We start from the raw sequence: 27977 nt of genomic DNA on the forward strand, positions 1-27977 counted from the left end.
ACATAAATTCCAAACCCGGATGCTTTGGTATGACGTGGGTTATATTAAAAGCCAGGCAATGGATGTACATAACCAGAACTGCCCTAGACAGATACGTCTTAGCACGGCCTGTGAGAGAGCCAGCGAAGCAAAGCAGATGCAGCTCCATTCAGCTGAACACAGCTGCTCTGAGTGGGTTTTTTTATTTTTAATTTTTTAATTTAAAAAAAAAAGAGGCGGGGCTGGTGGCTCAGGCCTGTAATATCAGCACTTTGGGAGGCCAAGGTGGGAGGATCACAAGATCAGGAGTTCAAGACCAGCCTGGCCAAGAGATTAGCCTTGCCAATGTGGTGAAACCCTGTCTCTACTAAAAACACAGAAGTTAGCCGGGTGTGGTAGTGGTTGCCTGTAATCCCAGCTACTCAGGAGGCTGAGGCAGGAGAATCACTTGAACCCAGGAGGTGGAGGTTGCAATGTACCGAAGATTGCACTCCGGCTTGGGCAACAGAGTGAGACTCCGACTCCAAAAATGAGAAAAGTAGAAATGGGGTCTTGTCATGTTGCCCAGGCTGATCTCAAACTCCTGGACTCAAGCAGTCCCCCCACCTCAGCCTCCCAAAGTGCTGGGATTACAGGCATGAGCCACCACACCTGTCTGAGAGTTTAACAACCCTAAGCATGTGACCAGGGACCTGGGCTAGGGCAGGCCAGGCTCTGAGCCCCCACAGGCACTGAGCCATCTCTCCTCATATCCAGGAGACAGTATGGAGGTTCAGAGGGGAACAACTATGCCAGGCTTTGGGGACACGTGTTCCTCATTTTCCTGAGCACTTCACTCTACCTTTGTTATGGAAACCCCAGCTCACCCTCCCAGCCTGATTCAAGGCCCATGGGCTTGTCAGCTTTGGCCTTGGAGAGGTATCACGGAGTCAGGTTAAGAGCAGAGCAGGACAGGGGCCCCCTGGGGCTGGCACTGAGGCATGGGCAGCCCTGTGGGTGAGCCTGGTGGACACTGTCCCCAAGCCCCATTCTAGCGGTGTCCCCTCCCATGATGTCATCCTTCCAGCCTCCTGTGGTAGACCAAGTCTCCTTTGACCAGGCAGCCTATCTGTGACAGGGCACAGACACTTGCCTGCATTTCTAAGACCCTGTTGTCCAAGAGTGACCAGGGCACTGCCCCCTTGGTTTCCACCTCAATGAAAGCAACATGTGTTTCTGAGCCCCTGCTTTGTGCCAAGCACTGGAGTTACAACAGCGGGCAGTTTCCAAGGAGCTGATGTTCTAACAGGGAGCACCAGCACACAGCAGAAAGGTTCATACAAGAATGGATGGCAAGGAGCCTGAAGCCAGTGTCCCAGCCTGGGCAGGCATCTAAGGGAAAGGACATTGACGTCCTCCACATTATGTTGAGTAAGTGGGACTCAGCTGGGCGAGGAGGAGAGGGACAGTGAACTTGGTGTGTTGGAAAACAGGAGACATGGTCGCAGGTCTAGGGTTTGGAGTGAGCTGGGCAGAGCTGGACTTTGTGGGGCCTTCTAGATGGTGGTAAATTCAGATCCCATCCCAGAGCCATGAGTAGTCGCTAAAGGGGTTTCAACAGGAGTATGGTGACAGGATCAGGTTTGCCACCTTCCCTCCCAGGGGAACACAGCTTGGGCTAAGAGGAAAGGCAAATGAAGCCTTGGACTCCAGCCTGGGGCCCTGAGAGGAGACAGAGGAGTCGTCTCCTCCAAACAGTGGGACCGACACCTCTTTGGCGCCTCACTCTAGGAAGTCGGCTCTGTAAGGACTTCCCCAGCTTCCTCTGAGGCCAGAGGAGGAGACAAAGAAAGTCTTGGGGCTGGGAACAGTGGCTCACACCTGCAATCCCAGCAGTTTGGGAGGGTGAAGCAGGAGGATCGCTTGAGGTCAGGAGTTCGAGACCAGCCTGGCCAATGTGGCAAAACCCCGTCTCTACTAAAAAAATGCAAAAAATTAGCTGGGTGTGGTGGTCCATGCCTGTAATACCGGCTACTCAGGAGGCTGAGGCAGGAGAATCACTTGAACCCAGGAGGCAGAGGTTGCAGTGAGCTGAGGTTGAGCCAGCAAGACTCCACCTCAGAAAATAAAAAAAAGTGAGTCTTGAGCCCTGTCCCTGGGGACAGAGGCCTAGGCCCACCTGGGCTGGAGATACCAGGCCGCTACCTGGTTCATACTTCCCCTGACCCCGCCCTCAGCCTCCAGGAACACCAGGTTCCAAGCTGGGTGTTGCTTCTGCATCCTACCCTCCCCCACCACACACACACCCAGAAAGGAACCCAAAGCACAAGAAGCCAAAGGACAGTCATAAAAGGAAGGCAGCCTGGAAGGGCAGCAGTGCCGGGAACTCGGGGCTCTGCCCGCTCACCCTTGCGCTGGCTCGGGGCAGACAGGAAACGGTTGGAACCAGTTCCAGAATTCTGCTGGTGGGGCTGGCCGGGGGAGAGGTGCCCATGACCACCGGCCATTGAGCGGTCCCATGCGCCTTGCAGGCTGACCTCATTGCCCAGAACCGCACGCGTGCTTCCTGGGGTCACATTCCACGCTGAAGAGCCCTCTTCAAGGCCTCGGTTGGCGCCAATGTCTTTTTAGGAATCAAGGCTCTAATTTTAGTGTCCCAGCCTCAACACCTTCTCAAAATAGCTCCCTGTTTTCTCTTATGTCCCTGGCCCTTCCTTGGAGAAGGTGAACCCCCTGCATCCCCGTGATCTGAGTTGGTGAGCACAGTCCCAAGGCCTTGTATGGGTTTGGGTGGAGGGACCCGAGCCGTGTGTTCTGTGTGGTGGCACCTAGAGAACTCACCTCTGGGAGGACGACTCACAGCATCCACCATGGCAGAGGTCCCATGACAGCTCCCTCCTGCCTCCTCCCTGGGGGGTCTGCCATGCTCAGGCATGGCACAAATTGAAGTGACCCAAATTCAGGTCCCCAACCCCTGGAAATTAAGACATCATAGCCTCAGCTCTACCTGTAGGAATCATGGGTGAGCCGACAACTGGGCCCCGGAAGCCTCTCTTTTCCTTCGGCAGGTTCTGTGCATTCAGGTTCCAATCCTAACAATGGCCAAGCCTTTCCTGAACGTTTCAATGGTGCCAAGTGCGTCTCTTTCGTGATTTTGTTAATCCTCTCAGCTACCCTGTGCAGTGGGTGCTGTAATCGTCCCCAAGGTCATGGAGCTGCCAAGAACCAGAATTTATTTTTTTGTTTTTGTTTTTGTTTTTGAGATGGAGTCTTGCTCTGTCACCCAGGATGCAGTGCAATGGCATGATCTCAGCTCACTGCAACCTCCGCCTCCTGGGTTCAAGCCATTCTCCTGCCTCAGCCTCCCGAGTAGCTGGGATTACAGGTATGCACCACCACACTCAGCTAATTTTTGTATTTTTAGTAGAGATGGGGTTTCATCTCTTTGACCAGCATGTTGGCCAGGCTGGTCTCGAACTCCTGACCTCAGGTGATCCATCTGCCTTGGCCTACCAAAGTGCTGGGATTACAGGTGTGAGCCACTGGACCCAGCCTGGAACTGGAATTTGAACACAGGAAATTCTAGCTCCCAGCCCTTGGCTTCATGGTACTCATGGTGCTGCCACATAAACACTCTCTTTGCCTCAGCCCTCTCTCCACTGCCTTTGTCCAGTCCCTTCCACAGAGTGCTCTGTTCAGATTCTTCTAGGTATCCTAAGTGAGTAGACCAGAGAGATCATGCCACTTGCCTGAAGTTACACAGCAAACTAGGGGCAGATGAAGACACACAGCTCCAGAAGGCTGAGATCTAAGGAGCATTCCTGGAAGAGGCTGAAGCTTAGCCAAGCACTGGGGAAAGACAGTGGTCCCAGGCAATAGCCAGGTAGTGTGTCAGGACCTGGGAGGGCTCAGCTAGCAGCCTTTTCCCCAACAGACTCATGTCCTCAAGTAGCACAAAAAGCTTTCTAAAGGTGCCACCAGCTGGCCGAGTAGCAGGTGTCCAGGAAGCTTGATTCCACAGTTCTCAGGGACACTGGCCACTAGGACCTGTATTTTGCTGGGAAAGAGACACATTGCAAAGGAGAAAAGCCAGGGTGAGGCCTTCCTAGGCCTCCTACGGCTGTCATCAGAGCCCAAACGCCACACCCAGGGGCTCCCTGGAGGGACTGTGAGTGGCCAGAGCTCCCTTCAGACCCAAGACCTGGCTCCTCTGATGCAACCTGAGGGCCTGTCCCATTGATCATAATGGGGTTCGGGGGGAGACAGAAATGGGCTGCTGCAGGTGATGGTGGGGAGGCCAGGGCACAGGGTCCCCTGGGGCTGGCTCACTCCACTCAGCCAGGGAAGAACACATTAGGGGCTTAGGAAATTCCATCAAGCCCCTAAACTGTCCAGGCTCATCCAAGCAGTTTCAACTCTCAGGACAGGAAAATGCAGCTATTTGTCTAAGTGAGTCACAGCCGCGCTTCTGAAAGAAGTCAAGTCCAGCAACTTTCCTAGGCTGCCACCTCCAGGGTTAGTGGCCAGTGCCAGGCGGGTGGGACACATGCAGGGCCAGAGTGTGCACCAAGAAGAAGAGAGGGGTCATGACTCAGCCAGAAGCAGGTGCTCAGCCTTGGAATGACCAGAGGGAGTCATCATAACACTGCAATTCCTATTTAAATTATGCCAAGGGCCAGGTGCAGTAGCTCACACCTGTAACCCCAGCACTTTGGGAGGCAAAGGTGGGTGGATCACTTGAGGTTGGGAGTTCAAGACCAGCCTGGCCAACATGATGAAACCCTGTCTCTCCTAAAAATACAAAAATTAGCTGGGCATGGTGATGCACGTCTGTAATCCCAGCTACTTGGGAGGCTGAGGCATGAGAATTGCTTGAACCCAAGGGTGGAGGTTTCAATGAGCTGAGATCGTGCCACTGCACTCCAGCCTAGGCAACAGAGCTAGACTCCATCTTAAAGAAAAATCAATCAGTAAATAAAGCTGGGGTTGCCAACCCAAATACCTACAGGGGCCAGGTGGGTGGAGCAATGAGTGAAGCCAGCCAGGTGACAAATAGCATCTGACCCTTGGGTTAGGTGTTGGGGATATACCGGGCATTGGGGGACTATGGGAACTGTAGAGGCTTACTGAAGGGAGCAGCTCAGTGCACCTGGGTACTGTCTTATGGGAATGCACCTGTATTGTCAGAGACAGAGGCATGTCTTTAACATCTTGAATAAGTATCTGATTTTTTTAATGTTGACAAAAATTTTATAATTTTTTTTTTTACTGTTGAGAGTTTCAGATGAAATGTGTCTGCAAGCCATATTCAGCTGTGAGGAGAGATGGAGAGGCAGCATGTGCTGTGAGATTATGCTTTTCTTGTTTGCAAAGCACGATGTCTTGTTGTCACCCTAACTCTGTGAGGCAGACTGGGCAGCTCAGCTGTATCCATCTGCTAGATTAGGAAAACTGAGGCTCAGATGACTGAAGCACTTTGCTGGCATCACAAAGCAGTGGCAGAGCATAGATTTAAACTTAGGTGCTGCCAGGTGGGGTGGCTTATGCCTGCAATTGCAGGGAGGCCAAGGTGGGAGGGTGGCTTGAGGCCAGGAATTCAAAACCAGCTTGGGCAACATAGCAAGATCCCATCTGTACAAAAAAATAAGAAAAACTTTGCTAAGCACGGTGGTGTGTGACTGTAGTCCCAGCTACTGGAGAGGCTGAGATGGGAGGATCATTTGCACTCAGGAGATGGAGGCTGCAGCGAGCCATGATTGAGCCACTACACTCCAGCCTGAGCAACAGAGCAAGACCCTGTTTCAAATACAAATAAAAATAAATAAACTCAAGTGTCTGGCTACGGTTGCTCACGCCTGTAATCCTAGCACTTTGGAGGCCAAGGTGGGTGGATCACAACGTCAGGAGTTCAAGACTAGCCTCACCAACATAGGGAAACCCACCTCTACTAAAAATACAAAATTAGCCAGGCGTGGTGGTGCATGCCTCTAATCCCAGCTACTCGGGAGGTTGACGCAGAAGAATCACTTGAACCTGGGAGGCGGAGGTTTCAGTGAGTGGAGATCTCGCCATTGCATTCCAGCCTGGGCAACAAGAGAGAAACTCTGTCTCAAAAATAAATAAATAAATATAAACTCAGGTGTCTCTGATTCCAAAGATTGCCCTTTCTGCTCTGCTGTGTCAAGGCTGTGTGATAAGTGAGGGAAGGGGTGGGGAGCTGGCGGGACTGGGAGCCACTCTCTGCACTTTTCACCAGGAGAGCTGACCCACCCCGTCACCTGAACTCTCAGCACCTAGAGAAAAGCCAAGGGTGGAGATAAGGTTGCTGAGGCGCTGATGGGGCATGTGACATGAAGATTTCTGCAGCTCCAAAGACACTCCTCACCTCTCTTGGGGCTGGCTGGTGGAATGCAGAAAAGAAGAATCCACTGGGCACTGGTGATGAAAGGATTCCAGTGTCACTCCCAGGAGCTCCAGACTGAGACATGCCCCACCTCAGAGGACCCTGTCCCCATCCACAAGCTTCCTGTGTCCCACTCAATCTGGTTCCCCACCCTCCAAAGTGTCCTCATGTCACTGGAGCTTGCCTTCCTCTTGGAGTCCTGCAGCTCTGAGATCTGAAACTCCCAGTGGGGGAAGGTCAGCCCGAATGCCTCCCATCCTACATATCCCATCCCTACCCAGACAGTTTGCTGCAGAGCCTGCCTTCTAAACCACCTGGCATTCCTGGTCCCCTAAAGGAGGCCTAGGAGAAGCTATTTGGGACCAAATACAAACCTCCCCAGCTCAACTCCAGCTTCTGAACACCCAGGACACAAACACAAGTTTAGTGTCCCCACCCCACCCCACATCCCCCAGCACAGCACTCCCAGCTTAACTGCCAAACCCACTCCTGGGGCTTAAATCACTTACTGCCCAGAAACAGATGCCCCAAGCACCAGTTTGTGGGGACAGACTTAGCCTTTCCAAGGGAAGTAAACAGAAATCACCTACCTCTAGGACTGAGTTTTTGTTGTTGTTTTTTGAGATGAAGTCTCACTCTATCACCCAGGCTGGAGTGCAGTGGTGCCTTCTCTGCTCACTGCAACCTCTACCTCCCAGGTTCAAGCCATTCTCCTGCCTCAGCCTCCCAAGTAGCTGGGATTACAGGCACCTGCCACCACACCAGCTAATTTTTGTATTTTTAGTAGAGACAGGGGTTCACCATGTTAACCAGGCTGGTCTCGAACTCCTGACCTCAGGTGATCCACCCTCCACCTCAAAGTGCTGGGATTTCATGAGCCACCGTGCCCAGCCAGGATTAAGTTTTGTTCTTTTCTTTAGTTGACTATGTTATCAAGGCTGCTCTTGAACTCCTGGGCCCAAACGATCCTCCAGCCTCAGCCTCCCATATAGCTAGGTTACAGATGTGTGCCACTGTGCTGTTTTGTTTTTCTAATCCCTGACGCATGGTAACATGATGAGCTTTTGCTTGCCAGGATTTTCCTAGAAAAGCAATTATTTTTTAAGTAGAAATTTCCCTCCAGCCTATTGTGAAAGAAGCAGAAATTACTGGAAAGTTGGAGTGATTGCCCAAGTCCCCAGAAGGAGGGGGCAGCTATTAGTGCAGCTGTCTGTGGGTTTGAGAAGCAGTTTCTAGAACTTTCTTCACCCCACCCTTCAGTCCAGTCTTACTAGAAGCCAAATTCTGTCCTTGTTTGGGAATAGTGCAGCATGAATACAGCCCCATGCTGGGCTCTGACAGCTGACAGGACCACCAACATGAGGCCCGTAGACGGTGGAGGGAACCCAGGTAAGGAGAGAGCCTCACTGACCACCTATCATGATTATGTTGACCTGGCAATAAGCATTATTACCCCATTTTACTGGTGAGAAACCTGAGGCCCAGAGAGACAGAGCGATTTGGCCAAGATCACACAGCCCTCAAGAGGCAGAGCTGAGATTTAAACTGAGGTCTGTGTAATTGCAAAGTATGTGCCCTGGACAAAACTCTCAGGAGACATGGAGTAAGTTGACAAAACCACCGCGTACTGGTCCCAGACCAAATGGGGGACAGGCCTCCTGCACAGCCAGGAGCACCCACCCAAGGACCAAGATCTCTTCCAAGAGTTCTGTCTCACCCTGGCCTGGGGTGTGGGGTGGGGAAGAACCCAGCCTGGCCTTGGGCTGGGTTTTCTCATACCTGTCTTCCCGCACCTAGTCAGCCTGCTCCTTCCCAGATCAACAAGCAGGCAGTGTCGCCCAGGTAAGGAGAGAGCCTCCAGCGCCACCTGTTGGAGGAGATGCAGTAGCAGCGTCCTCCAGGGGACCCTGCATCCCAGAGTCTCTGCAACCTCAGAAAGTTGCAGCTGGAAGGCTCAAAGCAGGGAACTGATCTTGCAAGGATGGATGGATGGATGGATGGATGGATGGATGGATGGATGGATGGATAAATGGGTGAGTGGATGGATGGATGGACAGATAAATGGGTGGGTGGATGGATGGATGAATAAATGGGTGGGTGGATGGATGGATGGATGGGTGGATGGATGGATAAAGCGTGAGTGGATGGATGGATGGATGGATAAATGAGTGGGTGGGTGGATGGATGGATGGATAGATGGATAGATGGATGGATGGATAAAAGCATGGATGAAGACATATCTGCTACCAAGGGCCAGGACAGGAGAAAGGTTAGTCAGTTGCCATACATGGAAACAAGGCAGTTTTCTGAACAATGTCCTGGCTGAGTTCAGAGAGGAAGAGCAGAGGAGCCATCTGGGGCCTCATGTCATCCCTATTTTCCATTAGCCTGAAATGTGCATAACAAACATTACCATTAGTGAGCGCTGCAACTATAAACCCCGGTCTTCCTTCTCCCAGCCTTGCCACTGGCAGAGCCTCCAGCGATGGGGAGATGGGGGCAGGGGTCACCCTGGCCCCAGGAACCTGGCAGGGGCAGACAGTTCAGTTCTTTTCCTCTAGTGAGGAAAAGAGGCAATCCAAGGCTGTCCCTGCAGCTCACATAGATCAAGTGTGTGCTATGTGTCGAATCCTCTGCCCAGCACACTACAGACATGGTCTCTTTAAACCTGGCCATGACCTATGAGGGAGGAAGGGAGGGAAGTTTATACCCAGAGTGATGCATCAGTGTCCCCCAGTCCTCTGTCTACATAGATTCCCCAGGACCCAGTCTCACTGACATCATCTCCTGTGTAGGCCACGAAGGGAGAAGCATCAGGAGCTGATTAAGCAGCCACTTCTGGAGCCAGACTGCCTGACCTGGTCGTCACTGATCAGCAGTGTGATCTTGGGCAAATTACTCACCTTCTCTGAGCCTCAGTTTCCCCCAGACACAGGCAGAACAACAGCATGTGTGAATTTTGACTGGTGGCTGGGACATATGGTTGTTACAGTAAAAAAAAAAAAAAAAAAAAAAAAAAATTTATCATTAATGATTTCAGGCCCTGTGCAGTGGCTCATGCCTGTAATCCTAGCACTTTGGGAAGGTGAGACCTCCTTGCTTGAGGCCAGGAGGTGGAGAACTGGCTGGGTAACACAGCAAAACTCAAGACCTCCTCTCTATAAAAAAGAGTTTAAGCCCGGCGCGGTGGTTCACACCTGTTATCCCAGGACTTTGGGAGGCCGAGGCAGGCAGATCACAAGGTCAGGAGTTTGAAACCAGCCTGATCAACATGGGGAAATCCTGTCTCTATTAAAAATACAAAAATTAGCTGGGTGTGGTGGCACACACCTGTAATCCCAGCTACTCAGGAAGCTGAGGCAGGAGAATTACTTAAATCCAGGAGGCAGAGGTTGTAGCAAGCTGAGATTGTGCCACTGCACTCCAGCTTGGGCAACAAAGCGAGACTCTGCCTCAAAAAAAAAAAAAAAGTCTCATGTTGAAATGTAATTCTCAACGTTGGAGGTGGGGCTTGATGGGAGGTGTTAAATCATGGAGGCAGATCCTGGTGAATGGCTTGGTGCCACCCACCTGGTGATGAGTGCATTCTCTGAGTTCATATGTGATCTGGTCAATTAAAAGTGAGTGGCACCCAGCCAGGCACGGTGGCTCACGCCAGTAACCCCAGAACTTTGGGAGGCCAAGGCAGGCGAGTTTCAAAAAAAAATAAGGCAGGTATGGGTATCTGGACTGAAGAAACACCCTGGCACCTGGGGCAGGGCTGGGCAAGAGGAAAGGGAGACAGCCTGGAGTCAGTCCCACTGCTCTGCCATTTGGGAAATCATGCCCAAGATCCAGAGTTTTGCTGCTCAAAGTGTGGCCCACAAAGCAGCAGCAGCATTTGGGAGCTTGTTATAATAGCAAAATCTTCAGGGCACAGTGGCTCATGCCTGTAATTCTAGCACTTTGGGAGGCTGAGGTGGGTGGATCATCTGAGGTCAGGAGTTTGAGACCAGCCTGGCCAACATGGCAAAAACCCTGTCTCTACTAAAATACAACAATTAGCCAGGTGTAGTGGTGGGTGCCTATAATTCCAGCTACTTGGGAGACTGAGGCAGGAGACTCGCTTGAACCGGGGTCGGTGGGCGGGGTGGAAGGGGGTGCAGAGGTTGTGGTGAGGCGAGATCGCACCAGTGCACTCCAGCCTGGACAAAAGAGCGAAACTCTGTCTTAAAATATATATATATGCAGGCCAGACACCGTAGCTTACACCTGTAATCCCAGCACTTTGAGAGGCTGAGGTGTGCAGATCACCTGAGGTTTGGAGTTCGAGACCAGCCTGACCAATATGGAGAAACCCCATCTCTACTAAAAATACAAAAATGAGTCAGGCATGGTGGTGCATACCTGTAATCCCAGCTACTCAGGAGGCTGAGGCAGGAGAATCGCTTAGAACCCAGGAGGTGGAGGTTGCAGTGACCCGAGACTGCACCACAGCACTCCAGCCTGGGCAAAAAAGCAAAACTCTGTCTAAAAAAAAAAAAAAAAAAAATCTGACCCTAACCCCAGAACCACTGAATCAGAATCTGCAAATTGACAAGATGCTCGGGTGACTCGTATGCACACAAAAGTCAGAGATGCACTGGAATTGAATCACGCATGCACCACTTACAATGACGCTCACCTAGCATGAAAGGATGATGGGCAAGCTCACATGAACACCTTAGCACCTGAATTCAGGATTCCTGAAAATATGCAAAGAAAGCAATCGCAGAATGGAATCGAAGTGGACAGGGATCTAGAGCCCCAGCAAGTCCAACCCCCTCATTTTATATGCAGAAAGGCTTTGCATTTCCTGCCGGTCAATGCCATCACATTTTTCTTGCCCGCCGCCCATTTCGATAAATGCACTTCACTTTTCTTCCAGGAACTCCACCCTGACTCCTGTCTCTATATTTTGGGCATGTGACTCAGGCAAGGCAACAGAGATGGATCTTTTGTGGTCCATCTCTGGACCAATTTGGAACTACTGGGAAGGAGGCAGTCTCTTTCCACTGGGAGGAGATGGGATCGAAGACTCTGTTGGAAACAGATGCTCGGTGCCTCAAAGAAAAATTAGCAGTGAGACAAAGGATTTTTTAGCAACTCGATTTTTACTTCCTGGACTGCAAGCAGGGTACCTTCACTAGACATCTTGCCACAAGAGTACAGGGAACAAAGAAAACAGACATATTTATTTCTTTTTTTTTTTTTTGAGATGGAGTTTCGCTCTTGTTACCCAGGCTGGAGTGCAATGGCACGATCTCGGCTCACCGCAACCTCCGCCTCCTGGGTTCAGGCAATTCTCCTGCCTCAGCTTCCTGAGTAGCTGTGATTACAAGCACGCGTCACCATGCCCAGCTAATTTTTTTGTATTTTTAGTAGAGACGGGGTTTCACCATGTTGACCAGGGTGGTCTCGATCTCTTGACCTCATGATCCACCTGCCTCAGCCTCCCAAAGTGCTGGGATTACAGGCATGAGCCACCACGCCCGGCCAAGACATTTTTATTTCTTATGCATTTGTCCTTACTGCTGTGTCTGATCTCCATTGGTTGGAGCCAGACTTTACAATCCAAACTAAAACCTGATTGGCTGACAACTTAAAACTTTTCTAAACGGGTAAAAGCAATGGAGAGCGGGGACATGCCTGTGAGCATGTTCAGCATGTTTATCTTGGTTAAAGTACAAGGATAGAGAATATACTATGTGCCTGTTAGCATGGCACGTCTAACAGCTACATAGGATAGGGCTTAACAAAGAGTTATTAGCACACTTATGATTTATTCTTTAACAAGAAAGGAAACATCAAAGAGGAACTTTTCTACTTCCCACAGGCTCTCAGGAAGCCATTCTCCCTCTATCAGGATGAGGTCCCCACAGCGAACGTAGGTTTTGTGTTTTGCCTACAACACATGCTTGCCTCAACATTTCCCCTTAGAGCTCCATCTTCCAGGCATCATCTTTCATGAGGGCTTGGTATGTGGCCGAGCTGGTGTGTATCTTCTAAGCTGGAGATAGTAGAAGCTGTCAGGCAGCCAGGCCTCATCTGAAGGAAAGAGCTCTGGGGCAGAGCGATGGTGTGTGTAGGGTAGCCTTCCTGTGCAGCTTTGTCTCTGCAGTTAGGTGGGGTTGCATCTGAGCTCCCTGGCAAGTGGCAGGATCATGGACACCTTAGAGTTCCCCTTGAGCTCACATACTCCTCAGCTGCACCTCAGACTGCTCAGGGGCACCTAACTGGTGTGAGCTAAGAGTCTGGGGAGGACACAATCCACCCCTGAGCCTGGGTTCAGACTCCACTCTCAGACCCAAGAAGGACTGTTCTCCTGGGCTGTCTGAGTATGAAGTCAACTCAGAAAGTCTTGCTCAGTCATCTGGATCTGGCCTGGAGTACTGGGGGAGCTTTTCAGATGTGAAGCCCAAGGCCAGGCCCTTCAGAGTCAGGCTGCTGGAATGCAGGCGGCAGGCTGGGAGACAAAGGTCACAGACTGACCCCAATATTCATGAAGTCTAATGGATTCTGGACTTTTTTTTTTTTTTTTTTTTTGAGACAGGGCCTCACTCTGTTGCCCAGGCTGGAGTGCAGTGATGCAATCTCAGCTCATGGCAACCTCCACCTCCTAGGCTCAAGCGATCTTCCCATCTCAGCCTCCCAAGTAGCTAGGACCACAGGTGTGTGCTGCCACACCTGGCTAGTTTTTGTATTTTTCTTTGAAGAGATGGGATTTCTCTGTGTTGCCCAGACTGGCCTTGAACTCCTGGGCTCAAGCAATCCACCTGCCTCTGCCTCCCAAATTGTTGAGATTACAGGCGTGAGCCACTACGCCCAACCTGGATTCTATCCTTGAGACTCTGCTGAACTCTCACCGTCCCATCAGCGTCACCAAAGAGGCAGTAACAGGGAATTTTGTGACCAACCACAGCATAAAGACAACACAAGGCCCTGGGGCATAAAGGGAGAGCAGTGAGAGGTGAAGGGTGGGGCCTATCAGAGCTTTCCCAGCTTGGGGGCTACAAGGGAAGGGGCCAAGTTTGTTTGTTTGAGTGACCAGGACATAAACCTTAGGCATCTGCCAGGGTGTCTCCATCTCAGGGTGCAGAGCGCAGTCTGGGGTAATGGGCTCTATCAGCAAGGGGAGTGTCAGCCGCCACTGTCCCTGAGTCCCCACTCTGTGCAGTGCATATACTCATTTCCCAGGATTCAACATGAAAAAAATCTGGCCTCTGTCTTTCTCTCTGGGGAAAAAGAACTTAAAATACAGCAGGAGCGTGCCTGTAATCCCAGCTACTCGGGAGGGTGAGGCAGGAGAATTGCCTGAACCAAGGAGGCAGAGGTTGCGGTGAGCCGCGATCGCGCCATTGCACTCCAGCCTGGGTAACAAGAGCAAAACTCTGTCTCAAAAAAAAAAAAAAAAAAAAAAAAATACAGCAGGAGAGGCCGTGCGCGGTGGTTCAAGCCTGTAATCCCAGCACTTTGGGAGGCCGAGGCAGGTGGATCACGAGGTCAAGAGATCGAGACCATCCTGGCCAACATGGTGAAACCCCGTCTCTACTAAAAATACAAAAATTAGCTGGGCATGGTGGAGCATGCCTGTAATCCCAGCTACTCAGGAGGCTGAGGCAGGAGAATTGCCTGAACCCAGGAGGCGGAGGTTGCCGTGAGCCGAGATTGCGCCATTGCACTCCAGCCTGGGAAACAAGAGTGAAACTCCATCTCAAAAAAAAATTAAAAAAAATACAGCAGGAGAATAGGAATGCCAGAGACAGCATGCTCAACGCCAAACACTATTCCTGAAGAAGAGCAGCCGGGTGCAGTGGCTCACACCTGTAAATCCAGCACTTTGGATGACTGAGGCTGGGGGATCACCTGAGGTCAGGAGTTCAAAACCAGCCTGGCCAACATGGTGTAACCTCATCTCTACTAAACATACAAAAACTAGCTAGGCGTGGTGGTCTGTGGCTGTAATCTCAGCTACTTGGGAGGCTGAGGCAGGAGAATTGCTTAAACACAGGAGGTGGAGGTTGCAGTGAGTCGAGATCGTGCCATTGCACTCCAGCCTGGGTGACAAAGTGAGATTCCGTCTCAAAAATAAAAAATAAAAATAAATTTACAAACCCTCCAGCTTTTTCGGTGTTGAAAATTAATTAGAAACAATATCAGAAACATCTGTAGTCTGAATTCAACCAGCAGATTTCCAGTCTCTCATCACTGGCATAACTGAATGACAGTAGCAATGCCAGGCACGGTGGCGCATGCCTGTGGTCCCAGCTATTCAGGAGGCTGAGGCGGGAGGACCACTTGAGCCCAGGAGTTTGAGAGTTTGAGGACAACCTGGGCGATATAGTACAACCCTATCTCAAGAGAAAAAAAGCCAGGTGCTGAGAAATGCTTCATGATCACCTAATCCTTTGTCAGCCCTATAAGCTATTGTTTGAGATATCTGTCAGACAAGCAAAATACAAAAAATGAGAAACAGAATCTAATCAGGGTTGCTGATCTGACATCTCGTTTACAGGAAGTTCAAAGGGCTTAGGAAATTAAAGAAATTAAATTTGAAAGAAGACATTCTGTAAATCAGATCAAATTCAGGATGAGGGATATTCCATAGGTAAGATAACTGATCCAGTCCTTCAAAAGTCTTCAGTCACACACACACACACACACACACACACACACACGGTGTTGGGGAACAAGAGCTGTTCGGATTAAAGGAGACTGAAATGAGGCAGCTGGGTGCGGTGGCTCATGCCTGTAATCCCAGCACTTTGGGAGGCCGAGGCGGGTGGATCACGAGGTCGAGAGATCGAGACCATCCTGGCCAACATGGTGAAACCCTATCTCTACTAAAAAATATGAAAACTAGCTGGGCGTGGTGGCACATGCCTGTAACCCCAGCAACTTGGGAGGCTGAGGCAGGAGCATTGCTTGAACCTGAGAGGCGGAGGTTGCAGTGAGGCAAGTCGCGTCACTGCACTCCAGCCTGGCACCTGGCGACAGAGCGAGACTCTGTCTCAAAACAACAAAAGAAAGAAATGAAATGATATAATTACCAAATACACTATGAGGATCCTTTTAGGATGCTGATTTGAACTAATCAATTCTAAAAGGACATTTCATAGATAACTAGAGAAATTTGAATGTAGACTAAAGTCTGACTTTGTCAGAAATAACAGAGACTAGAAGATAATAGAATATCCACTTACTTTAAAGTGCCAAGAGAATAAAAATCCTGTTAATGTGGACTTCTATATCCAGCTAAAATATCCTTTAAATGAAGGTAAAATTGATTATTTTAGACAATAAAAGAGCAAGAGCATTTGTCTCCATCACAAGCAGCTGCAGATTTCTTTGTTCCCTCTCCATTCCCTGCTTCCCTTGACTAGCCTTTAAAAAACTTGTCTCTAGCAGAACTGCATGATTAGATAGGCTAAAGGAAGTACTTCTGGATGAAAAGAAATGGTGTAAGATGGAAACATGTTCATGAAGGAATGGAGAACCCAGGCAGGGCAAATACATGGCTAAATAGAAAAGACTATTTTTTCTTCTTTCAAATATCCTGACCACCTGGTAGTTTGTAAACTTTTCTTAATTTCTTTAAAAGACAACTGTTTGAAACAAAAATATTAGGAGGCTGAGACAGAAGGATCTCTTGAGTCCAGGAGTTTGAGGCTGCAGTGAGCCATGTTGGAGCCACTGCACTCCAGCCTGGGTGAAAAAGTGAGAGCCTGACTCAAAACAAACAAAACAAGCTGGATGTGGTGGCTCACACCTGTACTCCCAACGATTTGGGAGGCTGATGCCAGATGATTCCTGAAGCAGCCCAGAGGTGGCTCCTGAGAGCAGCGAGCTGGGCCCTGAGCCTGTCTCCAAGGGCATCTCCAGGCTTAGTGTTGCCTTCTCCATGTAGGGCTTACAGAATGAGCCTGGTTTCTCCCAACACCAGGCACAGTGGACATGTACCACCGTTCATCTCTGCCTAACAGAGGCCCTCCATCCTGCTGGGTAGCAGCAGGTCCGAAGAGCCAGGACTGGGCTGGGTGCTGTGGCTCACGCCTGTAATCCCCACACTTTGGGAGGCCAATGCAGGCGGATCATCCGAGGTCAGGAGTTTCAGACCAGTCTGGCCAACATAGTGAAACATCGTTTCTACTAAAAAAAAAAAAAAAAAAAAAATAGCCGGGTGTCGTGGTACACACCTGTAATCCCAGCTACTCAGGAGGCTGAGGCATGAGCATCCCTTGAACCCAGGAGGGGGAAGTTACACTGAGCCAAGATAGCACCACTGCACTCCAGTCTGGGTGACAGAGTGAGACTCTGTCTTGATTTAAAAAAGCCAGGACAAGTGATACATCACTCCATGAGCCCAGCAGCAGAAGGCCCACTCCACGTGGAGAAAGAGGATTAGCAAGGCCAGGAGGACGTACCTGCAGGACAGAGCCCCAAGAGAACATTCTATGGCCTTCCCTTGGCCCAGGATCTTCCTCAGGTCCAGAAGGGCAGCTCCCACCAAGATCACCAGAGAAACAACACAGATAGCTAGAATCTGCCACAGAGGCCGGCTGGCTCCAGGGATGGAGAGCAGGAGGTTTCTGGGGGTAGAGAGAACACCACTGAGATCCCCAGGGATGGACAGCTAGACACCAGGGGTTCTGGGATGGGGCTGAATGAGAACTTTCAGTAGGAATAAGAACTTTACAGTAGTTTCCAGGAAGGGCAAGGATTCATGGGAAAGTCACAGCTCCTACCCCCCTACAATGGGAGTCAGCAGGGGTCATGACCTGGTATCTAGCATGTGGCCCCAGGCCAAGTTATATTTCTTAATCTGCAATCCCAAATGATGACAGCCTTTATCACATTGTGAGAGTTTAATGAAATAATGTGTATAAAACTGATAAAGACATACCTGAGACTTGGCAATTTACAAAAGAAAGAGGTTTATTGGACTTAAAGTTCCACATGGCTTGGGGAGGCCTCACAATCATGGTGGAAGGCAAGGAGGAGCAAGTCATATCTTATGTGGATGGCAGCAGGCAAAAAAAGGAAGAAAGTGCTGGGAAGAAAGAAAGAGAGAGGGAGGGAGGAAGGAAGGAAGCAGGGAGGGAAGGAGGGAAGGAAGGAAGGAAGGGAGGGACGGAGGGAGGGAGGGAGGGAAAGAAAAGGAGAGAAAGAAACAAAGAAAGAAGAAAGAAAAAAAGTCCCATTTAAAAACCATCAGATCTCATGAGACCCATTCACTATCATGAGGACAGCACAGGAAAGCCCCAACCCATGATTCAATCATCTCCCACTGGGTCCCTCCCACAACATGTGGGAATTAGGAGAGCTGCAAGATACATTTTGGGTGGGGACAGAAAGCCAAATCATATCAAAAGCCCTTGGCCCATGAGAGAACCTCAGTAAATGGGAATCTTTAGATTACAAATAAGGGAAAGTAGTGTCATGGTTAAGGGCATGAACTCTGGAGAGAGACTTCCTGAGTTCAAATCTAGGTTCTGGCATTTACTGCATGCCTTCACCAATCTGTGCCTCAATTCCTCATCTGTAAAGTGGGATAGTAATAATAGTGTGTAACTCCTAGGGTCGTTTTGAGGATTAAAAGGAGTTAAGGTGACTAAAAATAGTTAACATTGATATAGTAATCCCAATATTAACTCTTTTCATTCCCTCTTTTTTTTTTTTCTTTTTGAGATGGAGTCTCATTCTGTCACCTGGACTGGAATGCAATGGTGCAATCTCAGATCATTACAACCTCTGCCTCCCAGGGTCAAGCAATTCTCCTGCCTCAGCCTCCCAAGTAGCTGGGATTACAGGTGCCCGCCATCATGACTGGGTAATTTTTGTATTTTCTATAGAGATGGGGTTTCACCATGTTGGCCAGGCTGGTCTTGAACTTTCCGACCTCAGGTGATCTGCCCACCTCGACCTCCCTAAGTGCTGGGATTACAGGTATGAGCCACCGCACCCGGCCTTTTTCATTCCCTCTTGATCTGGGAGTGTTTATAGTAGCGCAAGACCTCCTTCCAACCACCTCTCTCTCTCTCTCTCTCTCTTTCACATACCATGTTTTCATCAACCTTTCCCTCTCTTGGGGCATCTTCTGAGAAATGCAGTCTAGTTGTTACAGCTAAACAAAATATAAACAAGAAAGTGCAGGGCGCAGTGGCTCATGCCTGCAATTCCACCACTTTGGTAGGCAGAGGCAGGAGGATCACTTGAACCAAGCCTGGCCAACAAGGTGAAACCCCGTATCTACTAAAAATACAAAAATTAGCTGTGTACAATGGTGCAGGCCTGTGGTCCAGCTATTCAGGAAGCTGAGGTGATAAGATCCCTTGAGCCCAGGAGGCGGAGGTTGCAGTGAGCCATGATCCCTCCAGTGCACTCCAGCCTGAGTGACAGAGCCAGACCATGTCTCAAAAAAAAGAAAAAGAAAAAGAAGGAAATCTAGCTCAGTCACATCCTCTGCACTCCCAAGCCAAGGTGAAATGAAGTAAATTTCCAAGGCCTGCGTTTGGCCCACTCTATCCATGGACAACAGCAGAGCATTTACAGGGCTCGTGGGTGGGAGATGGCCTGGGGCAGAAGAGTGGGGACACAGAGGAGGGAAAGAAAGCCGACTTCTCCAGGAGGCCCAGTCGCCTAAGGCTGGTGGAGGCCAAGCGCTAGAGGAAGCACTGCAGAAGCTCCATGGAGCGGCAGGAGGCAGAGGGCCTAGGCTCAGCCAGGCACAGTTCAGGCCAGAGACTTGACTTCTGCCAGCGATTTAGGGGTCGCCTGGGACGGGGGACTGCACCGAACTTTCTGGAGCCGGTGGGCCATGGGAGGGCTGACTCGGGGATCTGGGCTGCCCTGGCCCGTGTTCTGGCTCCCAGCGCCCTGGGTTGATGGAAGCTGGCAGAGTCGGGCATGGGGAGGGGCGGAGAGAGGCTGGTCGGAGCTGTGCTTGAGAAGGGGGATGTCTCCGGAAGGTCCGTGTGATTGGGCGCACAGGGACAATGCCCCGCACCTGCGCTGGCTCCAGCTTCTCCTTAAGGTGCCTCTGGCCGCCTTCCTGCTCTCACCTCGGCATTTTCCTCTTTGCGCCATCGCTGGAGGGCAAGACTCTGTCCAAGCTGAGCCAAACGTGGTGGGGGCCGAGGGGGAGACTAGATCTGCTCTTGCCCCTACCCCAGATCTCAGACCCCTGCTTAGTTGCCGGGACCCGAGGGCGCTCCAGGTTGGCTCCCCGGGCCGTATCACTCGCCAAGTGCTCGGGAGCCGCGGCACCAGCACCAGGGGGTCCAGGATGGAGGAGCTGCGGAGGCCTCCACGGGAACATCGTGGGCTGGGATTGGCCAGGGAGGGGTGCGGGGAGAAGTGGAGCCGCAGAGCCGCCAATGGCTCTGAGGACCCACCTGGATCCAAGGTCGGTTCCTGTCCGCAGTGCTGAAACGCGGGCGCTCGCGGGGGTCACTGCAAGGACAAGCTCTGGACTCTCTGAGACCCCCAGCTCCGTAGCAATCCCCTACGTAGGATTTGTTTCAAGGGCTCAGACCGGCATGGAGCTCGCCGCTCTTCCTTCACTCAGCCTCTGTCCTTGGGTGATCAATTCCTGCTGTCTTTTTTTAAAATTGTCTCTGGCGCTTTCTCTAGGACCACTGTAGTGACTCTGAGCAGGCAGCACAGGCTGACCCATCTGATCTTTATTTGTACTTCGGTCTTATGCTTTATCTCCTCCAACCCAACAGGTTCCTACCTTCAGCTGGGCTGCAGAATTTCCCATCTCCCTGCCTCTAACATTCCTAGGGGACTCTGTTCCTACCCACCCTCCTATCCTTTGCTTTCAAGTTAGTTGAGGCTTGACAATGAGGTTGGTGCAATGCGTCTGCGTCTGGCAGGGGCAGCCACCTTCCTTGGAAATGAGGAGGGAGAATGCAAGAGAGCAGAGAGCTGGGAAAATAGGGGTGGGGCCTTGGGGCTGAGGCATGCCCTCCTGAGCCACTGCAAACTGCAGCCCCCAAAGGCCCAGGTGATGTTATGTAAGGGGCCTCAGGAAGACACCCCTCTTCCATTTTTGTGCCCTTACCTTCCCTCTCAGTTTCTGACCCCTCCCCAGTTGGATGCCCCTATTTGAGAGCTCTTCCTGCTCTCTGCATGGCTCCCCTTATCTCTCTCTCTTTCCCTCCCTTTTCAATATCATTGTTCTTTTATCCTTCTGATTATAAAAATTACTGTTGTTGGATTAGGTATGGTGGCTCACACCTGTAATCCCAGCACTTTAGGAGGCTGAGATTGGCAGATCACAAAGTCAAAAGATCGAGACCATCCTGACCAACATGGTGAAACCCCGTCTCTACTAAAAAATACAAAAGTTAGCTGGGTGTGGCGGCCTGTAGTCCCAGCTACTTGGGAGGCTGAGCCAGAAGAATCACGTGAACCCAGGAGGTGGAGGTTGCAGTGAGCCGAGATTGAGCCATTGCACTCCAACCTGGACAACAGAGGGAGCCTCTGTCTTAAACAAAAAAAAAAGTACATTTCTTTGCACACAAACATTTTTGTAAATTTCTATTTCCTTTGGATGTATTCCCATATGTGAAATTGTTGGCTCAATGTATGTGAACTGCTAAAATACTTTTTTAGGCCAGGCATGGTGGCTCATACCTGAAATCCCAGCACTTTGGGAGGCTGAGGCTGGCAGATCACTTGAGGCCAGGAGTTCAAGACAAACCTGGCCAATATGGTGAAACCCCATCTCTACTAAAAATACAAAAATTAGCCGGGTGTGGTGGCACATACCTGTAAGTCTCAGCTACTCAGGAGGTGGAGGCATGAGAATTGCTTGAACCTTGGAGGCAGAGGCTGCATGAGCCAAGATCACACCCCTGCACTCCTGCCTGGGCAATAGAGTGATACCCAATCTCAAAAAACACTTTTTTTAGGGCTCTTGATACCTATCATCAAGTGACATTCTAGTAAGTTGTGCCAGTTCCTATTTCTATCTGTGGTATCTGCGTTCTTGTTTCACTGCACCATGGCTGTCTCTGAATTTTATATACATACATACATATATTTTTTATAGAAGATTTTTAAAATGTGGAATGCTTCACAAATTTGCGTGTCATCCTTGTGCAGGGGCCATGCTAATCTTCTCTGTATCATTCCAATTTTAGTATATGTGCTGCCGAAGCGAGCACTCTGAATTTTATATTTTAAAAGTATTTGTGAATTTAATAGATGAGATGTAACATTCAGAGTTGCTTGTATTTGGAGTCCTTTGATTACTGGTAAGACAAAACATGTTTCCATCTATTTATTAGACATGTACATTTCTTCTGGAAATTTTTTCTCTCTCCTATCAATGATTTTCTATTACAGTTTAATATTTATCTCATTAAGCATTTTTGTTTTGTTTTTTTGTAGATATGATGTTTCACCAAATTGCCCAGGCTGGCCTCAAACCTGTGGGCTCAAGCGATTCACTGTCCTCAGCCTCCCAAAGTTCTGGGATTATAGCGTGAGCCACCCCACTCAGCTTTATCTCATTAATTTGTAAGGCCTTTTGATATAGTACAATTGTTAACCCTTTAGTGTATTACAAGTATTATTCTGGTGGGATGCTTACGTTTTTGCTTTCTTTCGACACACAGAATTTTAAATTGTCAAATATATTTACATTAACTTTTTTAAGGCTCGGCACAGTGGCTCATACCTGTAATCCCAGCACTTTGGGAGGCTGAGGCAAGGGAATGGCTTGACTCCAGGAGTTTAAGACCAGCCTGGGCAACATGAAAAAAACCCCATCTCTGCAAAAAATACAAAAAATTAGCCGGTGTGGTGGCATGTATGCCTGTAGTCTCGACTACTCAGGAGGCTGAGGTGGGAGAATCACCTGAGCTAGCAAAGTTGAGGCTCCAGTTAGCTGTGATGATACCACTGCACTCCAGCCTGGGAGACAGAGCAAGAACCTTCTCAAAAAAAAAACAAAAAATAGAAGAAGGCTGGGCACAGTGGCTCACACCTATAATCCCAGCACTTTGACTTTGGGAGGCCAAGGCAGGAGGATCATCTGAGGTCAGGAGTTCAAGACCAGCCTGGCCAACATGGTGAAACCCCATCTCTACTAAAAATACAAAAATTTGCCTGGCATGGTGGTGCACATCTGTAATCCCAGCTATTTTGGGTGGAGGGGGCTGAGACAGGAGAATTGCTTGAATCTGGGAGGCAGAGGTTGCGGTGAGCCGAGATGGAGCCATTGCATGCCAGCCCGGGCAACAGAGTGAGATTCCGTCAAGAAGGGGATGGGAGGGGAGGGAAGGGGCAAATGCTATAATCCTGTAAAAACTCCTCTGTCTCTATGTGCTTTGGAACACTGACTCCATTCCTTTGGAGTCAGTATTTCCATGTTGTCCGTCCTCACATTTTGTGCTTGAATAAACACTATTTAAATTAGATTCTAACCCTTTTGATGATATTAGGTTGACATTTTGGTGACCCACAGATGGATCCGAGGCAAGCCTCCCACAGTCCATGCTGTTTTGCCAACATTCTGAGCTTTGGTACCCGCAGGAACAGCTTTCACTCATCCGACCTCATCAAGGCTGGCGGGACTCACTGGCAGTTTCTCTTGGGTTTCAAATCTCCCTTGGTTTGGCTGAAGTTCAGACTGTATTCAAGCACCCTGATTCCACAGTTTCATGCAGTATGGAGCTGGAATTGAAGCTCTACTTTTAAAAGTAGAAATTTCAGGCCAGGTATGATGGCTCACGCCTGTAAACCTAGTACTTTGGAAGGCCAAGACTTCATATCTAAAAAATAAAAATTAAATAAAAAATTAAAAACATTCACACTGTTGTAATACCATCAATGCCATCCATTTCCAAAATTTTTCATCACTCCAAACAGAAACTCTATGCATTACCCAGTAACTCCTATTGCCCCCCATTCTAGATATTTCACCTGAGTGCAATCATACAATCTATGCCTCTTTGTGACTGACTTACTTCATTTAACATACATCCTCAAAGTTCATCTACCATGTAGCGTGTACCAGAAATTCTCTCCTTTTTAAGGCTGAATAGTATTCCATTGCATGGATAAACCACATATTTTGTTTATCCACTCCTCAGTTGATAGACGCCAGGGTTGTTGTCATCTTTGGGCTGTTATGAACAACCATGTAGAAAAATCTGTTTAAGTTCCTGTTTGCGAATTTTCTTTTTTTTTTTTTTTTGAGACGGAGTCTGGCCGTCACCAGGCTGGAGTGCAGTAGCACAATCTCGGCTGACTGCAACCTCCGCCTCCTGGGTTCAAGCGATTCTCCTGCCTCAGCCTCCCGAGTAGCTGGGATTACAGGCACGTGCCACCATGCCCGGCTATTTTTTGTATTTTAGTAGAGACGGGGTTTCACCATGTTGGCCAGGATGGTCTCAATCTCTTGACCTCATGATCCGCCCACCTCGGCCTCCTAAAGTGCTGGGATTACAGGCCTACCTCGCCAGGCCCTTTTTCATAAAGAGATTGCCATCAGATTTTTTTCTAAAATAGAAATATAAAGTAAAAGTGCTTTGTGGCTGATGGTGATGAGGTCTAGGGAGTCTTTCTTCCTTCCCCCCTTCCACCTTCACCCCCCTCTCTCTCTCATGTTAGGAGGTGAAGAAGCCTATTTATCCATCTAGAAGATGAGCCAGTAGGGGGGTGTCCTAGTTCAGGAGCTGTAACAAAATACCTTAAACTGGATAATGTATAAACAACAGAAATGTATTTATTGCTCACAGTTCTGGAGGCTGGGAAGTCCAAGATCAAGGCAGCAGCAGATTTGCTCTATAGTGAAGGCCTGTTTCTCACACATGGCACCCTCCCTGTGTCCTCACATTATGGGAGGGATGAAACGGACAAACTCACTCCCTCAAACCCTTTCATAAGGACACTGATCCCATCCTTGACCCAATCACCTCCCAGACACCCCACCTATCAATACCATCACCTTGTAGCTTAAATTCCAGGCTGTGGATGTATGAGGGGCCACAACATTCAGACTACGGTGGAAGGGACATGGAGGGTGCTGCTTTGTGGAGTTGGGGTTCCAAAGTCTAAGAAGAGGGCTGCTCATGGGAGGAGGCAGAGCTGGGCAGGGAAGATGAGGGTGTGGTTTCTCAAGGAAGCCCCTGGGATGCCATGGACTGACAGTGAGTTGCAGAGGAGGAAGCTGGGGAGAGAGAGAAGGGTTAAAAGAAGTTGTTTGTGTTTTTTTGTTTTGAGACCGAGTTTTGCTCTTGTCGCCCAGGCTGGAGTGCAATGGCACAATCTTGCTCACTACAACCTCTGCCTCCCGGGTTCAAGTAATTCTCATGCCTCAGCCTCCTGAGTAGCTGGGATTACAGACACCCACCACCACACACCACCATGCCCAGCTAATTTTTGTATTTTTAGTAGAGACGGGGTTTTGCCATGTTGTCCAGGCTGGTCTCAAACTCCTGACCTCAGGTGATCTGCCTGCCTCAGCCTCGAAAAGTGCTAGGATTACGGGACCGAGACACCATGCTCAGCCCAGAAGGGACATCTTGAGGGGGGGGATATAGAGCCAGTCAGAGAAACAGGTGAAGTGGAGGTGTGTGCCGGAGGTTCCCTTGCTGTGGGATTTTTCCAGCAGTCCAGCTGCTACAGGGCAGAGGCTGGAAAGTCAGGGGCCTGGGTTCTTCCCAGGTGAGAAGACGGAGGGAAAGAGTGGCCAGCAAAGGAGGGGCTGCAGGGGAGTGAGAGAATGGGGTGGGGGGGAGGGTGTTCCTGGGCTCCAAGGACCACATCACTGCAGGGAGGCACCTGCACTGCTCCCCCTTCCCTTCTGCAACCACGGAGCCAGCTACCGCCCCTCCCATCTCCTGCCCCTCCTGCTCCCTCCCCGTCTCCTTCAGCTCCCCGCCTACTGTTTCTTTCCTCTCCCAAAGTGATGGGATTACAGGCGTGAGCCACCACCCTCGGCCAGGAAACTTCTCTGCCCTTTTCTGTTTGGTCCCCAGAACAGATTTTCCTCCTGCCTCCCTAAATTTCCCTAACCTCTTTCACAGGCTCCTGTACTGCCCCTCCTTTTATGCCACCATCCCCCAGGGGCCTCCCCTGGCCTTTTGTCTCCTCACACCACAGCCTTTCCCAGGCCTTTCCCTGCTCAGCCATTAATGTGTCTCCCAAACTTTTAGCTCTCCGTATTTCAACCAGAACAATTCCCCCAACAGAGGTTCTCAGTGTAGCCTCCATCGGAATCACGTGGAGAATGAGTTCAGAGCCAGTGTGGCTGGGCCCAATCCCCAGAGCTTCAGTAAGTCTGGAGTGGCTAGAAGTGCAATAATTTTTTTTTTCTAGGCAGGATTTTGGTATGTTGTCCAGACTGGTCTCAAACCCCTTGGTTCAGGTGATCAGCCCACCTCAGCCTCCCAAAGTGCTGGGATTACAAGGGTGAGCCAGAATCCAGCCAAGATAATTTTCTTTTTAACTTTTTTTTTTTTTAAGTTCAAAAGAATTGTTTACTTATTAGGTTAATTTTGCAATTAAATTGCAAAAACCGCAATTACTTTTGCACCGACCTAATAGCTCGCCCACTATAAATACAGCAGATAACGTCACCTTTTCTTCTAGAACCAAGCTCCGCTCTGCCCCCCGGTGGTGGCCTCAGGCGCAGCGCTATAATGCATGAACCATTTAAGGTATTTCCGGAAACTGAAGCGTGGCTGCTGAGGCTTTATTTGCATACCCACAATACATTGCACACAAAATAATTTTTGTCTTTAAAATTACTTTCCCCTCTTTCCTTTAACCTACGTTTCCTGAAACCCGAGATTGCTGTTTCAGAATTGTCTGAAGAAAAAGGCAGAAGGCAATATCTCTTTTGGACGGAAAGAATATTACCATTAGCCTATTAGGAGTAGCCGTTACCCGAGAACTGAGGGCCGACGACTTGAAGTCATACTCTGGTTTCTCTTCAGATCGTATAAATCTTTCGCCTTTTACTAAAGATTTCCGTGGAGAGGAACAACTCTGAGTTTTAAACTAATTTTTTGAGGTCTTGCTTTACTGCAAGGCTTATTTTTAGTCGTCTAAAAGTAGATTTAATTTTGTTTATTGGTGTTAATTAACTATTCGTATTGGTTTTTGTAGCCGCTTCTACTACTATATGTTGCAGTGGCTATTATGTTTTTTCACGTAATTGATCTGGTTGGTTGGTTAGTTATGCACCGGGATTTGCCAGCCTGCAATTTCTGATCCACGGTACTGCCAGAGTTCTACCTCCTGTCAGGTCGTCTAGGTATCGGATTTTCCCTATTGCGAACTGCGCATGCGAGAGATCTAGGCGCGCGCTCCTTATGAAAATGCCTGCTGATTTGAGGTGGACAGTTTTAGCCTGAAATAGTCCACATCCTCCACCAACCTTCCCCCACCCTTGGAAAAATTTTCCACGAACTGGGTCCCTTGTGCTAGAAAGGTTGGGGACAGCTGGACAAACAAACCAGGGACTCGGGGTGAGCTCCCCGCTGCTTCTGCAGGCTTCTCCGTGTAGAATCGAAGAAGGCTGCCCTGAGGGCGCTTCTGCCCACCTAGTATCCTCACCTGGTGGAGTGGTGCCAGGAGCGCAGCTCGTCCTCCCCAGACCCAACCGTTGGTTAAACTCAAGACGCAGTGAATTTTCCAATCACTCTTTCCAGAGGGCTAGGTCTCGACCGCAAGGGAGACTGGGAAATGTAGTCATGCCTTCAGGTAGCTGTGAGCCCCGCTAATGCTGTGAGATTCTAGGAGAGAGAGGTTGAGCACGGGACAGGAAAACTAGCAGGGTCTCTGCCCCGGTAAAGGAGGGAGGAAATCCGTCACAAAATATTCTGACCCAAGGCCGGGCTTGGTGGCTCACGCCTGTAACCCCAGCACTTTGGGAAGCCGAGGCGGTTGGATCACCTGAGGTCAGTAGCTCGAGACCAGCCGGGCCAATATGGTGAAACACCGTCTCTACTAAAAATACAATAATTAGCCTGGCTTCACGCTTGTAATAATCCCAGCTACTTGGGAGACTGACGCAGAGAATCGTTTGGACCAGGAAAACGGAGGTTGCAGTGAGCCGAGATGGCGCCACTGCACTCCAGAGCGACACTCTGTCTCAAAAAAGCAAAACAAAAAAATCCTGACCCGAGGCTCAGCTCCTGAGGCAATTGCCCACAGTCCATACCTGTTCCACTGGCTCCAAACCTTGACATTCAAGCCCATCGGACGGTAATTTTCCTTCTTTCCTCCAAGGCCCCAAGAACCCGCCGGCTCAGGTACTAAACGCTACAGATAAACATTTTCAAGGGTCTGAGAACTCGGCGTTTTGTGTACTTATTCCGTTTTTCACCCTCAGTGACGACTCTTTCAGCGCGCCTAGTTTAAAAACACTGAAGTAAGCCCTACTCCAAATGAAGGCTTCAAAAACATTACACTCATGCTCATCTTGTTCCACGACAATCGTTAATAAAAACCGAAAAGTCTTTGTGATTTGAAGCTAACTCGCATGTTAAGAAGTCAGCACTCAGTTCTCAGATAATTGCTACTCCTAACTGGGTAATGGTAACTTTCTTTCCGTCCAGAAGAGATACTGACTTCG

At 49.6% G+C, this 27977-nt stretch overlaps 2 long non-coding RNA genes and 2 other non-coding genes across 4 annotated transcripts; 1 reads left to right on the plus strand and 3 right to left on the minus strand.

Annotated features, from left to right (window-relative positions):
* Positions 1–15752: 15752 nt before the first annotated feature.
* On the minus strand, positions 15753–17439 carry LOC128932579 (uncharacterized). Its single transcript, XR_008482580.2, has 3 exons — positions 17283–17439; positions 16804–16968; positions 15753–16528 (listed from the first exon to the last, which is right to left on the minus strand). It is a non-coding gene; the product is annotated as an uncharacterized LOC128932579 (long non-coding RNA).
* Positions 17440–21445: 4006 nt separating this feature from the next.
* LOC118143323 (U6 spliceosomal RNA) lies at positions 21446–21552 on the minus strand. Its single transcript, XR_004727550.1, has one exon. It is a non-coding gene; the product is annotated as a U6 spliceosomal RNA (small nuclear RNA).
* Positions 21553–21653: 101 nt separating this feature from the next.
* LOC108592511 (uncharacterized) lies at positions 21654–27882 on the minus strand. Its single transcript, XR_004745730.3, has 2 exons — positions 26957–27882; positions 21654–23163 (listed from the first exon to the last, which is right to left on the minus strand). It is a non-coding gene; the product is annotated as an uncharacterized LOC108592511 (long non-coding RNA).
* Positions 26315–26432, plus strand: LOC118143304 (U5 spliceosomal RNA). The gene has a single exon (XR_004727531.1). It is a non-coding gene; the product is annotated as a U5 spliceosomal RNA (small nuclear RNA).
* Positions 27883–27977: the final 95 nt, after the last annotated feature.

The sequence above is a fragment of the Callithrix jacchus genome, chromosome 7, assembly GCF_049354715.1.
Source record: "Callithrix jacchus isolate 240 chromosome 7, calJac240_pri, whole genome shotgun sequence".
In the NCBI taxonomy this organism is placed as follows: domain Eukaryota; kingdom Metazoa; phylum Chordata; class Mammalia; order Primates; family Cebidae; genus Callithrix; species Callithrix jacchus.